At 49.5% G+C, this 15476-nt stretch overlaps 1 protein-coding gene across 4 annotated transcripts in view; it reads right to left on the reverse strand.

The window, feature by feature from the left end:
• The window catches only part of pros (homeobox protein prospero), a 256693-nt gene that overhangs the window by 70108 nt on the left and 171109 nt on the right, over nt 1–15476 (reverse strand). The window contains exon 1 of one of the 4 annotated variants that reach the window (XM_075699411.1): nt 13748–14313. The exons of the other annotated variants lie outside the window; for them this stretch is intronic. The gene's annotated coding sequence lies outside the window, so the exon portion shown is untranslated. Of the gene's footprint in view, nt 1–13747; nt 14314–15476 lie in introns of those variants that run through there. 4 annotated transcript variants of the gene reach the window in all.

A 15476-nucleotide genomic window follows, 5' to 3' on the forward strand; every position in this document is an offset into this window, starting at 1 on the left:
AACATATTTGAAATCTTCATAAAACTCTGTGAATGGCAGCTTTTTCAGGTCTCTGAAATAAATAATATTTTTTTTCCCAGTAGCATCCCCCCTTAACAGCTCCGATTTCTTGCCCGAACCCTATCTTTTTTTCGAGATACCGTCAAAGATACAGAGTGCCTTAAAATCACATCCAATACGTCTTAGTGAGCTCTCTCATCAAAGAACTTATTTCGCTGCGTTCGCTGAGCATACCTCTCGGCATAATTTGTTCATTCCTATAGCAGGCAACCGAGAGTAAAGTTCAAAAAATGAAATCTTCAAAATGGCCGCGAAAGCTTCTTCCACCGATATTGACGCATGCACGCGCGATAATCGCGGAAAGAGAACGAGACAAAATGCGAGCAAACTTTCGGTACGCGAGTGGTTCGGCATTCGATCGTCGCCAAACGCGTGAAAAATTGTTACGAAAGGCTTGCACAAACAACGTGCACACACACACACACACACACACACACACACACACACACACACACACACACACACACACACACACACACACACACACACACACACACACACACACACACACACACACACACGCACACAATGCAATTACGAACAACTCGTACCATTAAAGATAGCGCATCAGTTGTGTGGTCGAGTTCACACCCTTTTGGAAGTTTTCGCGGTATGCATTCCCGCGCCCGAAATCCACCCAAGATCTTGCAAGAGTTTCACTATATATGCAGGCGCAACGCCTTAGCTGTACCCGAGTTTTTTTCTACAAACGTTTCACTTTATACGAACTTAGCATATTGCTATATGTATACTCTTATCGTTATCCAACGCGTGTTCCTGTACGCGATGCCGCGGATCCGCGTTGTATACAGCGCGCCTGCGCCAGCACGCCAGCACCGCATGAAAACCGCGTTGTGGAACACCCCGTTGTGGAACAACAGCAAGGGTTAACGGCACTACGTGGGCGCGTGTTCATTAGAGAGCTTTAGTTTAAGGGACGCAAGCCGCTTGCGTCCCCTAAACTAAAGCTCTCTATTATCTTATACTGAAAGCAGTGCGGCGAAGACCGCACGTCACCAACGTCACTGTACTGCGGCCTTCTTCTTCCTCGCCGGATCTCTCGTAGCCGTTCTGCAGCCTGTTTTCTGAGGCATGCGTAAGCGCGGCCGTTCTAAAGGCGCGAGGCTGACGACGAGACTATATAGTCGGCACCGCCGAGAGAGAAAGACAGACGCGTTAGCGAAAAGTACGCTGAGCGCATGGAATATTTAGGCGGGTATAGCTGCACCGCGCCGCTACGGGACTGATGCAACCAAGTGGCAAAAAGCCGCAGACGGTCGCGACGGTGGTGGAAAACAATGCGATCCGCGCGCAAATCGGGTCCCCCTCCCGCGTGGTTGCTATCGCATTGTAAACCGTTCGCTGATGTTGCTGCTTGCTTGCTCGCGATGCGCGGGGTTTGATTATGCATTCCGGCCGCAGCCAACCGACCCCCCCCCCCCAAAAAAAAAGAAAAAAAAAGCCAGCGGTTCTCGGCGGGTCATAACGAAGGATTGCGTCGCCGGTATTCATGAACCTGCAGCGTCGTGTCTGCATATGCGGCGCAGCGTCGCCGTTTTCGACGACGAAGACTGGAAGGAGAGGTGAAGCATGCGTATAACACGGATGAAAAGAGCTGTACGAGAGGATTCGGTCTCTCGTTCGACGAGATTCGGTGGAACGTTTTTTTGTTTGTTTTAAGAGCATGTCGAGAACCATATAGTCCAGCTTCGACGGAACGCTCGGTTTTTTTTGGGGTGAATTAATTTTACACGGACGAGACACCAACGTGCCAGGTCTCTTCGTGAGATTCAGTATAGCGAGGTTCGGTACTGTGAGTTTCGGATTGCGTTAGGCACCGAGATTCGACGAGATTCGTTCACTGTTAAGAGCGTGTGGAGTTCAATGCTTGTCGATAGGCCACGACAGAACGGTACGCTGTACGTCACCGAAACTCTACAGGTCAGACACCTATACAAGAAATCTCTCGATTAGATTCGGTAAAAACGCCGTCGTAACTTTTCTTTTTCTTGAGCTCTAGGAAAACTACACAGTACATCTGAGAGTGTCTACAGACGACACAACTGTGCCGGCTGCCTATGGGATTCGATGAATGAGATTCGGTAAATGAGAGCACATCGAGAATTTGTTCAGCTTCGAGAGAACACTATATGGCTTTGCGTTAGCGACGCTGTAGAGCGACGAAAAACATGCACGGGAAACTCGATGCGATTATGTGGAACGCTGTAATTAGCGTCTGCTCAGTTGAGTCTCTGTTGAGAGCCACGTCAGGACAGTTCGTTATGCGCGGGTTAGACTGTACACGCGATAGAGCCACTCGAGAACTCGTGACGAGATTCGACGGAGCGATAGCTAAGAGGCACGTCGATAACTCGTAGACTCTATAGCACGATCTAAAGTGTCGGTATTTGTGAATGACACGCGATATAGGAGCAGCCTCGGTTCAGTTTGCAGCGAATTAACTTACAGACGGCTCTCAATGGATCGATGGATGGATGGATGGATGGATGGATGGATGGATGGATGGATGGATGGATGGATGGATGGATGGATGGATGGATGGAACAACTTTATTGAGAGTCCTGAAATACGCGATTATCGCGCAGCGGGTCGCTCCCACGTTGGGACGGGCAGGCCGAGCCTGGCCACCAATGAAGATGTCGAAATAGGTGTCGTTTCCTTTTTGTTTGTTTGTGTTTTTGGTTATAGCACTCGCACCCTCTACGCGATGTCTCTTTGACGCCACTTCGTTTTCTAACACAGACAACACGCACCATCACGTTCTTAAAGAACGACCCCTCCTCCCCTCGTCTAAATGAAGTGCGCTGAAGCGTAATTCTGGTTGCGGTTCTGGTTGGTATAACGCAAACCGGTGCACAAACGCGCCAAAAAAAAAAAGGAATCGTGTCACCGCGTGTCCAAAAATTCAACAAGCGGTCATCGCGCTCCAGAATCCATTTCGCAACTCGCTTCACATCATGCTCAAGGGTCCAGTCACAACTACACACCATTTCTCGCTGCTCAGTTTAGCGAATCTTTCGATGTACCGTATATCGGCATCCTGTTGTTCATCGGGCGGGGAAAAAAGAACGAGGAACAACACAAAGGCAGGCGCACCAGCCAAGTTGATTCGCAGACTGAGTCACACCGGTCCTACTAACGAAAGCAGTCGTAACCTGGCTTGACGCGCGTGCGCACATGCGTAGCTTTATATCTGCATGCGGGTATTAAATATATATATATATATATATATATATAGTGCGTGTATGTGTGCATGTGTGTATTATACTACACCGTTCATGCTTTGCTCATTTCTTTTACTATTATTACTTTATAGAGTAAAGCGCAAATGTAGCAAAACTGCTTCCGCATCCAATGCTCGCCCGCGACGGAACGCGTCCGCCCCGCCTCCCGCTGTGAAACAAGACTAACCAAAACAAGGCAGCAGCACCAGCATGCAACAAAAGAAAAAGAAAGAAAACTCCGCTAAGGCAGTGACACACGCTGCTCTCTCCGAAAGACGCGACAGCCTAAATGCGCGTCGTACTGGCTTTCTAATTCGAGTTGACGGCGATCAACTAACTAACCGGAGTCCTTTTTCCTTTCTTTCTTTTAGGCCGGCCAGGCTCTAGCGAGATCCGGGGAGATATCGAGAAAAAAAGCTTCGAGCGGAACTCTTCTTCCGCCCAGGGTATGAAATGTCCCCTGTGTGAACAGTAGGCGCATGGTGTACGCGAAGTTCGCTCGCACGGTCAGTTCGAAGCGGAACTGCTTCGCCCTCTTTTCGTATTTTTTTCCCCCGCGCGTTCTCGCCAGGAGGGGGGGGAGGGCAGCTAGCGTGAAGAGGCTCAACACCGCGCTACTTACACGCTCGGCTGTAGCGTTAGTTGCGTGCAGTGCTGACGAATCTCGCACGAGCGAGGTAAGACCGCCACTACCCGTATATACAACCCGTAGAGTCCTCTATACGGGTCTATACGTCTACATTCCCGTACACTGTAAAATAAGTGAAAAAGGGTGTAAATTCGACAAACTTACACCCTTTCTTACTTTTAAGGGTGTAAATCATTTGACAGTGTAGAGTTCGCAAAAAAAAAAAAAGCGCAGGGAATTATAAAACGGCGCTAGTGGCCTACGGTAGCTGGAGGTGCAGCTTGTTCAGCCAGCATGGACTGTACACCGGTTTACACCCAAAAGGGTATTTTCTGTTTACAACTCGCACCCTTACACCTTTTTACGGACGTAAGAGTGCGGGCACCCTTAAGGAGCCCTAAGGGTGTAAATCGGTTTAAAGTGTGAGAAGGATGCACAGTATACCTGGTCTGGCTAAATTTGTCTTTGTGGCTTCAGAAACGGCTTTGTGACCTATCCTGTATACTTTCAACGCGCGGGGACTGCTTCGTCCTCCCCCCCCACCTACGTGTAGGTTAAGAGGCGGGCACCCCTGCTCGGTGGAACAATAAAGTTTTCAATCAATCAAGAAAATATTGCGTTATAAGTGCAACAGTTTGCCATGATCGAGCACGCGCGTATAGAATTATTCCTTCGTACGTTTAGAAAAGAAAGAGATATGGTGACTTGAAAATTTAAAAGGATGAAGCGCAATAAATAAGGTCCCGAGGACGCCTGACGTGACAATTAGACAAAACCACGTACTACTGCTACTCGTAATTCCCGTGGTAGCTGAACGGACGCGTGGATGGATGAATGGGCGTTACGTCAACGCCCAGAGCTACCTCTAGCAATTTTCGTCGGAAACTCTACGGCGGTGAGCTCTAGTGCACGCAACTGGACTGGAAGTCGCCTAAACCACGGGGAAACGGGCGCGTACGAGGCGACGCGTCAGCGGGCTTCCAGCCTGCGACTCGGGAAACGAGACGGCGGCCCGGTGGCGCGCAATTCCCGTTCTGTCTTTCTCTCCTTCTTTTCCTTTCTTTTCTTTTTCGGAACGCGAGCGGTTCTTTCTCGTGCGAACCGGTAGACCAACGGGATTCGTAGTGACGTGGAAGGGATGGACGCAGGAAAATGGGTGTATAGCGGAGGGGGGCGGAGGGGGGGAGGGGGGGAGAGATTGCGTCGCTACTGGAGCAACGCCAGCGACGTACCGCGTGTGATCGGGACCGTTCCGCGAGGCACACGGTGTACGGCGAGAGAGAGAGAGAGAGAGAGAGAGAGAGAGAGAGAGAGAGAGAGAGAGAGAGAGAGAGAGAGAGATGGGGCTCTGTACGCTGACCACCTGTGACCGCCGACCGAACCGACGACGACGACAACCGGTGCGCACGGGGTTTCCCGAATGCGCCGTACGCTCGACGACACCCCGCCCCCCACCCCCATTTCTTTTTGTTTTCTTCGCTTCGCTTTGGTTCATTCGTATTTCACGCAAACAACTGTCACCGAGTTTTGTGGCATCGTACTTTATATATGGCAGCGACGACGAGTGGCGGGAGAAGAGAGTCACGTTGCACTATAGATGGACATCCGCGGGCTATTATTATTGACTTCCCCCCCAAATGTGCTCGCGCCGTGCGACCATGCATGGGTGTTAATTGAAACGCATTACTGCCTCCTCTTGTTTGTTTGTTTGTTTGCTGTAGGGTATATGCAAAACTGGAATCAAAGCACGCCTTTACATAGACGATTGACGCGGATTTTTTGAAATCTGCGTTCTCGGTATAAGAGCGCAGGCGCTCCGCTTAAAACAAGACAACACAGACGCGTACCCACGCCTCGTCCGCTATGTTTACGTTACGTATACCGGCATGAGACGCCACCGAAATAGGACCCGCGGACACCGGGCGCTCGGTCGGCGCGGCGCCGACTCCGAATCAAAGTTCGCCTCTGCCGAAAAGGCGAGAGGAAGAAACCGAAGAGGCGCTCTGCTCCGAGGAACGAGCTGTAAGTCGATCTCCAGTGTGCAGTCAGCTCCAGTAATGCCGTTACGGTATATCTTTCTAAACGAACCCTCTCCCGTTTTCTACGACGTGGCGCAGTCGACAGGATTCGCGCCTTTGAGGGAATAGGAAACAAAGCGACGCGCGCGATGGGATGGAGCCACCGAATGTCACCCAGTTTACCTGGATGTCGTGATCGACACCGATCATAATTGCAACCCCCCCCCCCCAAATACTGACAACTACCATTACAACAACATGTCCTTGTCCAGTTCTAGGCAAGAACAAAACGTGTACACATTTTTGGCCGACAGGAGGGACCAGAGAGAGAAGTCATAAAAGAAATGCTGGAAGGCTAGCCAGGCTAAGCCCGTGCGGTTACCCTACACTGGGGAAGGGGAAGTGAGGGATGAGAAGATGGAGAGAAGTCGACACTTTGCACTGGTGCACGTACACACAAGCAAGCGTTCATCGTTCAATTCGCCATAAGCAGTCATACAGGCACCTGAATAAGCCCTCTCGTGGCTTTGCACAATAGCGGAGGCACGAGGCCACGGTCCCGGGACCTTCTCTTTTGTAAAAGGCCTGTCATCTAAGCGCCTTAAAGCTGTCCGCAGGGCAAGTCTCTCATCTTCGTGTGAATGGGGCAGTCACAAAAGAGGTGTTTTATTATTTATTCTACGCGCCCACGTGCGTTGCAACTGAAATTGTCCGCCATTCCATATAGGAATCAGTAGGCGTTCGTGAAAGAAACACATAGCCAAAGGCTGGAGCTTCCGAAGAAGGTCGTCGCATCAGCAGGGCGCAAGTGTGGTGGAGATATATATCGGGCAGCGAAAAGATTCGCAACCAATACTGGCCACACATGGTGCAAATATTCGCAAAATTTTGACATATACGCTGGACCAGCATGCACGTCGTCAACATAAGCTTGGTGTGAGGTCACGTGGTAAACTATATCGTAAAGCGGACAGCTCCGTTTAGTACACCACAGTCTGCAGACCAACTAGACCACCGCGAAGCGCAACCCTGTAGTCTCCGTCGTTGTACAAGACCCCCCCCCCCCCCCCCCCCGCCTTTTGCCGATTGCTCAGGTTTACGAATTTCACCCTCGTATTCTAGAATGTTGCTCCACCCGACGGTTCACCTCTACTCAAGAAAGTCGCTGGCAGCGTCCCCCTAGTGAAGTGGTCAATGCGCTTCGTTGACAGCCCAAGACGATTTGTGAGCGACATTTTTGTAACCGTGCACGTGCTCGCTGCGTCTGTTCGAGTGCACAAGGGTGAAACTGCTTTTCCCAAGCAAGTCCTCCTCGTCGTAGGGAATCAAAGGAAAGCGTGGTTCGATGCGTACTGTATCAGTCGAGAGGCATGGCCGCTCTACGTACTCAGTGAAATAAAATTTGTGCAATAACAGGAGGCAGAAGTGCCTTGCTTCTTGAGGCCCGTACTGATTGCCTGATAAAAAAATATATATATACAGGAACAAATACTCGCGACAAGATGAGGCATGCACATGTCTGCCGCAGGAAATTATCCGGAAACAATTCAGCACGTTGCAACGGAATGGCGAGACATTGGCCGCAGACAGTATCGTAGAAAACGTTCACCTTCCAGAAGAACTGTGGTGCACAGCTGATGGTAGCGTTGAGTTCCGGCCAGTAGTCGAGCTAAGCAAGATTTAGTATGATATGTATCACATATCATAGATATCGTTATGAATTCTTACCAACTAGCTCAGCTTTCTGTCGTTCTAAGCGTCTAGAGTATCCGTGACAAAAAAAAAAGGCAGTGAAGAGGTGAAACCGGGGTGGTTACGAGCATATGTGCTGAGATAATGCAGAGACGGAGGCTTTAGAAAGAAGAGAGGGAATATGAAGTGGGAGACAGGCAAAATGCTGGACTGCAATGACAGTATATGATGTTTGATCCCCTCAAGGTGGCTGGGTGACTATTGGTCGCCTCCACATTTTAAAACGAATGCGATTCAATATCATCATCATCATCATCGCCAGTGGATTTGAGGTGAACAGTACCAAGTCGAGGCTCGTTTGTGAACCCAGGGGTCGGAACAACGTCGTTTATTCTGCGATTGTGGTCATAGTATTCTGTCTGTGGTTGTGCGCTGTTGCTTTCCGTGTCGGTGTCCTGACTAGCAACCTCAAGTTCCCGGATGGACTGGCAAGGGGGCAGAGTAACAAAGAAGCGATAAAAGAGATATTCAGTCGAAGGACTCATCGGTGCAGTGAACTAGAAGAAATAAAACACAGGAGGGTGAAATACGCATCTAGACAATTTTACGATGCCAGTTCGCTCTAGGTTGCGTCATCGGCCGATAACAAGTGTTTGTCGCATCCTGTTTAGTTCTTTGCACGACTAACGGATGCGACGAAGCGACCGATGACGACATTTTTTTGCCGCTGCAGAGTCGATTTCTGCGCGTATACGCGATCGTGCCATCTGCTCGGCCGGGGTCAGTGCTATAGGTCGCAGCCCTGAATAAGGGCCACGTCGACTGAGCCTCATCCGAGGGTAAGAGTTTTCCTACAAAAAGAATTACTAATCTATGTCGCTGGTGCTTACGGGAGCCGCAGATGTGCGTGCATTAACCTAGGCATGGTCCTTCCACCTTTGAACGGTTTTACTTCTCCAAGCGATCACGTTCAGTGAAATATTGCGTCATAAATGCAACAATTCGCAATGACTACGCGCGCGCGTAGATGTACTTACTGCGTTCAGGCGTTCAGAAGAAAAATATGACTCATTTCTAGGGAACTTGGGGAAAACACGGGGAAGGCAGGAGATGGAAATTTCAAAACGACGAGAAAAACGAGAACAAGGCAAAAGCGGGAGCAAACGTTTCGACAAGTGGACTTGTCTTTTTGTTTCGTATGTCGCCTTGAAAAAGACAAGTCCGCTTGAAACGTCGACTCCCGCTTTTTATTTTGCTCTCGTTTTTTCTAGGAAACTTATAAAGATGAAGCGTACGTAATAAATAACGCCGCAAGAACACCTCAAGCCACAGACACGGCGATTAGACAAATTCGCGTGCTATACAACCACGTTCCCCATTAGCTGCACGATATAGCAGCACCAGAGTTCCTTTCTTGTAGTTTTTGTTGGAAACTCTGTGGGGCGAAGCCTAACCCTAAGTATAGTGTGCGCGAGACTAGCACGAACTTGCTAGCAATTTCTGAAGCGAGTATGTAGGAACGCTAAATATTGAAGCACCCCAGTCAGCTCAGACTGGGAAACAATTATTTCGATACTTTTATTATACTTACGTGCGACCATTCAGAGGAAGGACGTTGGTGATTAGCCGAGGAAATAAAAGATAGCGTGTCCTTTCTATATCTTAATTTCACGCAATGCTTCTGGCTCCTGTGTCGCCCGAATTGCGATAAGCACACCCGTGAACAAAAGTATACGGACCAAGGACTGCGCTATAGAACTCATTTTCTCCTCTGTCTGTGAATGCAACTTGAAATTAAAGACTGCGGTTCAAGCTTGGCATTACGGATTTTCTATTGCACGTGTCAGTTTTCGCTTATGCGTGTTAATTACGAAGAAATTCCGTTTCATCGGCAACCCTGTGGCCCGTGTACTTTTTCTCACGGGTGTACGTAGTGCCTTTACTGCGTTTGTTTGTACGTTTGAGCATCTTTCAGGCCGACAGAGTCCCTTAAAAAAGCTCCAAGTTTAATTCGAATAATTTTCGAATAAATTTTATTGCGGACAATGAAAACGCAATATGAAATCATTAGAATGTCAACAATAATGTTCAAGAAGTTCTTGTCCCGGAGTTACAGAGCCGCAAATACGGTTCCTCATTTCCTTTTAGTGAAATCTTGTCCTGTTCATATTTTCTTTTTTTTAAGAAACGGTAATTGACAATACAAAGAAAGATTCTGCTGCCAATGTTACCAAAATGGGACTCTTTCGTTCAAACGCGACGCATATTCAATTCAAACTGACTAATTTGGTTGAATATAAGAATAGCGCTTCTATGTTTTTTTTGTTTCACATATCTAGAGAATAGTGTAAAAGCTATGAAGCTGCCTCTTGTGAGCGTTGCTCGAAATCCCGTAGAATTCAGTCAGCGTTACAGAATAGGAGCTCGATTTAAGCCATGCTCTGAAATAACAAGGCAGAACGTGGCCTGCCACATGTCCCGGCATACGTTCGCACGAGCTTCGCGATGATAGTTTTCGAGTGAGTCACTGGACATTCATGCTAGGAAAGGCTTTGGGTGACGATATCGCGTCCGGCATTCCTTGAATAACATGACGTCGCCTATTATAATTTCATACAGAGCCGCGTACGTTTACTTTAACAGGGCGTATAGAAGAGACAGCAACAAGTAGAGAGCTGGCTATATGCCGCGTTATTAGTTTACGGTGAGGCTCGCAAACTCGGGAAATAAAGAGAACTTTTTTATGACTCGGGCCAAAACGCTTCCTGTGGCGTCTCGAACCCGGGAGTTCAGTCGAAATGGGTTCTCAGTGTCTTTCCATGCCGCTAAACGCCGAGTATGTTATGTTTGTGAGTTTCGAAAGCCCGTAACAGTTTGATAAGCCTCGACCGACCTTCTAAGCGAGCAATCCAAGAGAACTATACGCCCTCGTACTTGCGATGTAACCAATGAGTGATATAGAGAAGTTGGAAAAGAGTTGTTGAAAGTGAGGGACTTTCGGTATATAGCCTAGTGTACTGGCAGTCACAATAGAGTAAACGAAAATTTTTTCCGTGGATTAGAGTATAAATTAAGCACCGTGGCTGCGGTTTCTGCCTACTCCGCTCACCCTCAAAGACGTACAGCCTTGCTCGAAAGTAGTGAGGCCACTTTGCGCACGACCTTAGCCGACTCTCGGACGTCTTAGGTGGCGTTCCGTTGCGTCTTCATTGCTCGAAAACTTTGGAAATGGAGTCGTACCCCTTTTTTTCCCTCTCCATTTCCTGCAGTTCCTGTTATATCCTCTGGAGTTGCACAGGCACGACACGACGTATAGACAGAACAACTCGGCAACACTCACGCTCTTCAGAGGTCACCTTTCTTTCGACAAAGGCTGTGCACATAGTGCACCGCCCAGGACTCGCCACAGGATGGCGCTCTGCTTCTTTCAGAAATCTCGCTAGGCTCAGGTCATCCAATTATGAGTCTCATTTTTTTTTTCACTCTTTCGAGTGGTACGTACCGTCGTCTAATTGGAGCGCCTTCCCATTCCCTCCCGCCCACCCTAGCGCACCCCCGAGAAGAGTGGGGGGCAAAGGTGCTATCACGCACCCATTGCGTCCAAAGCACACACATACACACACAGGCGAGCGATCACCGAGACCAATTTCCTCGCCGCCGCGGTGCGGATGCAGGAACTGCGCTCGGCTGCGCGAAGATGCCGACAACCCCAGCGAGAGCGGGCCGGGGTACAGAACGCCGCAGCATCACCGAGAAACCCTGCCGTATATGTATATGCGAGCGCCGCAGCGGGATATCGGTTTACGTATACGGCTGTGACCGCTGCTCGAACCACCCAGGTACAACGCGCGTGGTAGGGAAAAAGTGAGGGCGTTGGTATGTATACGCTGTAGGAAACGGTGATGGCGAGGAGAACCGTGGAAGCTGTCGCCCCCTGCCGGTCGACGAGGGCGATTACGGTTGTGCCGCGTCTGTCGGTGGGTTTCGAAGTGGTCCAGACGATCAAGAAAGAAGCAACGGAGCAACAACGGCGTTTGGTACACACGCTGAAGGAAGAGTGACGGCGGTGGAGGGGGGGGGGGTGCAGAAGGATGGGAGCTGTCGCCCCCTGCTGGTCGACGAGGGCGATTACGGTTGTGCCGCGTCTGTCGGTGGGTTTCGAAGTGGTCCAGACGATAAAGAAAAACAAACAAGGAAACAAAGGAGCTGGACGGAACAGACGGTAAAGAAGGAAAAAGGCGAAGCACCTTAATAAAGCAGACGAGAAATAACAGAAGTGAAGCAAGGTAGGGAAACGGTAGTTGTGGCCGCACGTGCGGAGAATTTACAGTTAGCTCTTTACGGTGGCTTAGCGAAGACAGACAGGCGGCCATAGAAGAAGAGAAAGAAGGACGTAGCGGGAAACGGTCGTAGGGGGGGTGGGGGGTGGAGGTTATTATACCTTAGGATGGAGGCCTCCCTTAGGGCTAGTTGCGTTTGTACAAAAGACCGGAGGCTTCCCGGAAACAGCGACCGCTCGACGGCCCCTGGCCAGCTCCTGGACACAATCGCGTATATAACGCGATACGCTCGCTCGGAAAATGGGAACGAGGGCGGTCCGTGCGCCCTCCACAAAGGAACGAATCTTTTCTTTCTTTCTTTTTCCCCAGCGTAACGAGTCCGCGCCTTTTCTCCCCGCTTCGCGCGTACTTGTGAATTGGAGAGCAAGACTTTATAGATGTACGGATTGGACAGCACGAGATGACGTCGTCAAGCCGAGCAGGGCTCTGTTCGGAGGGAGTCCATTTTGCGGACAACGTGAAAGAGGAAGTGGTCACGAACGGAAACTCTGTCCGTGATGAGGCCGGAAGATGAATAGCTAACGTACTCGGCGTTCCTTTATCCCCTAGCTGCCCCTCTACTTCAGAGTGGAGGAACAATACGGGATGCAAGTGAAAGGCTGCGATGTTTGTGTCCTGGACACTGCGAAATTGATGACGGGGTGAAGGGACGGACGGCCTTCGAAGTTTTAAAACTACCGCTACAAAAACACCGTTCCTGCATAACTTCGGTATTTTTTTTAGTTTCTTATGAGTTTCCTACGGTGCGACATTAGGTGATCCGACTTTTGATTTGCGGTCAAAGTCGTATTCACCCTCAACAGGTTGCCGACATGCTTACTTAGGTTGAAGGGACACAGAAGTCTCGCACTAAACCTATCTGGTCGGTCCAATTTGTGGAAGTGATACGTTGTTTGTGGGATGTTTGTAGAATTGATATGCATAGACCTCAGACTACAAAAAAGAATAGTCCGTAAATCTACAGGACGTCTGCAAGCATTCTACAGACTTTATAGCATAGTATTCGAAGGCTTTTTATAAAGATATATCTAACTAACTATTTGTGAGGAATGGTAGCTCACAGGATACATGGAAAGAGTAAATAAATTAGTTCCATAGCACAAACACGTGAAAGTTTCACAATGTAAGCAAACTCTTCAGAAAAAAAAGAACAGCATCGTTGAAACATATGGGCAATATATTAAGTTAGTGATATTTTGCTTAAGGCCAACAAGGCCCCCTTACGACTGAACTCTTTCATCCTTCAGAATACCGCGATAAGTAGATAAAGTGAGGAAATTACGTGACATGTGAACAACTCAATGTAAAGCGCTTCGGTAGCCTTAATACATCAATGTACATTTTTTATTGTTTAATTGCAATCTGTTAGGCTTAAACGACGAATTTTGTCCCGAGTCATTTGAGAGCGTGCGCAGAGCAGCAAGAACAAAAGGCTTAAGACATTGCGAAAGAGCACTACGTAACGCCATATCCGTGCAACTGTAAGAGTCGGCAGATATCGTAATCTACGCTGAAGCTACGACGTATGGACATCCTGCAGATTTCATCGCATCTAGCCTTCAGATTATGCGGTTTATCGCATCCGTTACGCACTGGCGTGCTTTCAAACATGCAGAAGACAAATACACTACGAGAAGAGGGCGCATTGCGAGATACACGAAACTGCGGCACGCCAGTTTATGGATTGTCGCTATACTTGCGTTTTGCACGAGTTAAGCCTATCGCGACGTGAGGCAACGTATTTAAACCTAACGGCAATCTTACCCAGCATCAGGTTACGGGCAGAATCCACCGGCTCAAGTAGCGAAGTCGTCATTCACTGTGAAAGGACAGACTACAAATCCGCAGACGATAGGTAGTCTTCGTACGAAAGTTCCAGAAGTCAAGGTAACCTTCGACACAGGTGGACAGAAGGTGTGGTGAAACGTTGTGGAAGACAAGTCCGTACGAGTCGACACAAACACGTTGGTCGACGTTCTTGCTTTCGATATCACGGATCCCGCACAAATATCGACGCTCACTTTTGTTACTGGTTAACCGCAAAACAGGCGTGGAAGTGTGCTAGCAGGCGGTTCCTACGCTAGTCAGACCAATACTGCGGTAATAGATGGATAAACTGCCGTAGCAGACGGACACTGTCGTAGCAGCCGGATGCCACGGTAGCAGGCGGTACGCTGTAGTAGCAGAAGGTCTGCACGGTAGCCGAAGGACGTTGCAGTAGCAGACGAATCCGGTACAGGCGGCGGCATGCAGGACGAGGGATCCTCGTAGGAGCGAGGCAAGAAGCTGCCTGGGACTCCCCAGGGCTAGGCCCGTCAGGGCCACCCCCTCCCTCGCCCCGCTTGGCCGAAGGAAACGTCTCAATCACGAGGTGCTGACGGTGAGTTGGAGACAAGAGGCTTATCTGGGCCCGAAGCTCTACCACCGATAGAACAAAAGCCGTCGCAGAAGACACACGGCAGCGCGCGAGGGAGAACGATACGGAACACGGCTTCGCTAGCACAAAGCAATCGAAGAAGCTAAGAATGTTGGAACGCTTGACTCTGCGGAGTCTCCGCTTCTCTCTTCCTCTCTCTCTGTCTCTCTCGCTATCTATCGTCTCCCTTTGTTCTAAGCGTGGCTCCGTCGCCTTGAGACAATGGGCCGGCGATCTTGCTGCCAGCCGACGCCGATGCCGCAGCCGCCGTCGCGTACGTATAAGGTTTGCGATGTCTCCGTGCGCTCTCCCACGGCACGCTCCTCTCCTCTGCAGATCCTTACGCGCACAGTGGGGAAAAAGAAAAAGAAATCGACGAGTGATGGTGATACGCCCCGCGCGCGGTTCTTTCGAGCAAGATAATGCAGGTGAGATCCTTGATATATACGGGCGTAATTCCTTCGTCCCGCTGAACCTGCGTCCTACTTCTTTTGTTCTGGTGAAGAGGCTTCCTTCTTACTCCTCGCGCGGTAAGGACACGAAAAAGGTAAGCCCCTGTCTTCTAACCTTGGAAAGTGCATAGGTGGGACGGATGGACGCAACGAACAAACGAAAGAACATACGAACGAACGAACGAACGAACGAAAGACTGCACAGCGTTGACTATATGTGTCGGCTTATCGTGTGCATAGCTAGCTATCTTCTCTGTAAGGCTAAATGACACTATAAACTTTTAATTTTGTCGTTGCACAGTCGTTGTTAGGCCAATCCCTCATCCTCATCTTGACAACGCTTGCCTTAATAATAATATTTGGGGTTTTACGTGCCAAAACCACTTTCTGATTATGAGGCACGCCGTAGTGGAGGACTCCGGAAATTTTGACCACCTGGGGTTCTTTAATGTGCACCTAAATGTAAGTACACGGGCGTTTTCGCATTTCGCCCCCATCGAAATGCGGCCGCCGTGGCCGGGATTCGATCCCGCGACCTCGTGCTCAGCAGCCCAACACCATAGCCACTGAGCAACCACGGCGCGCGGGTAACGCTTGCCTTATAGCCAAGAAAAGTGACAGTTTC

Source organism: Dermacentor variabilis, chromosome 7 (assembly GCF_050947875.1).
Source record: "Dermacentor variabilis isolate Ectoservices chromosome 7, ASM5094787v1, whole genome shotgun sequence".
Taxonomy (NCBI): domain Eukaryota; kingdom Metazoa; phylum Arthropoda; class Arachnida; order Ixodida; family Ixodidae; genus Dermacentor; species Dermacentor variabilis.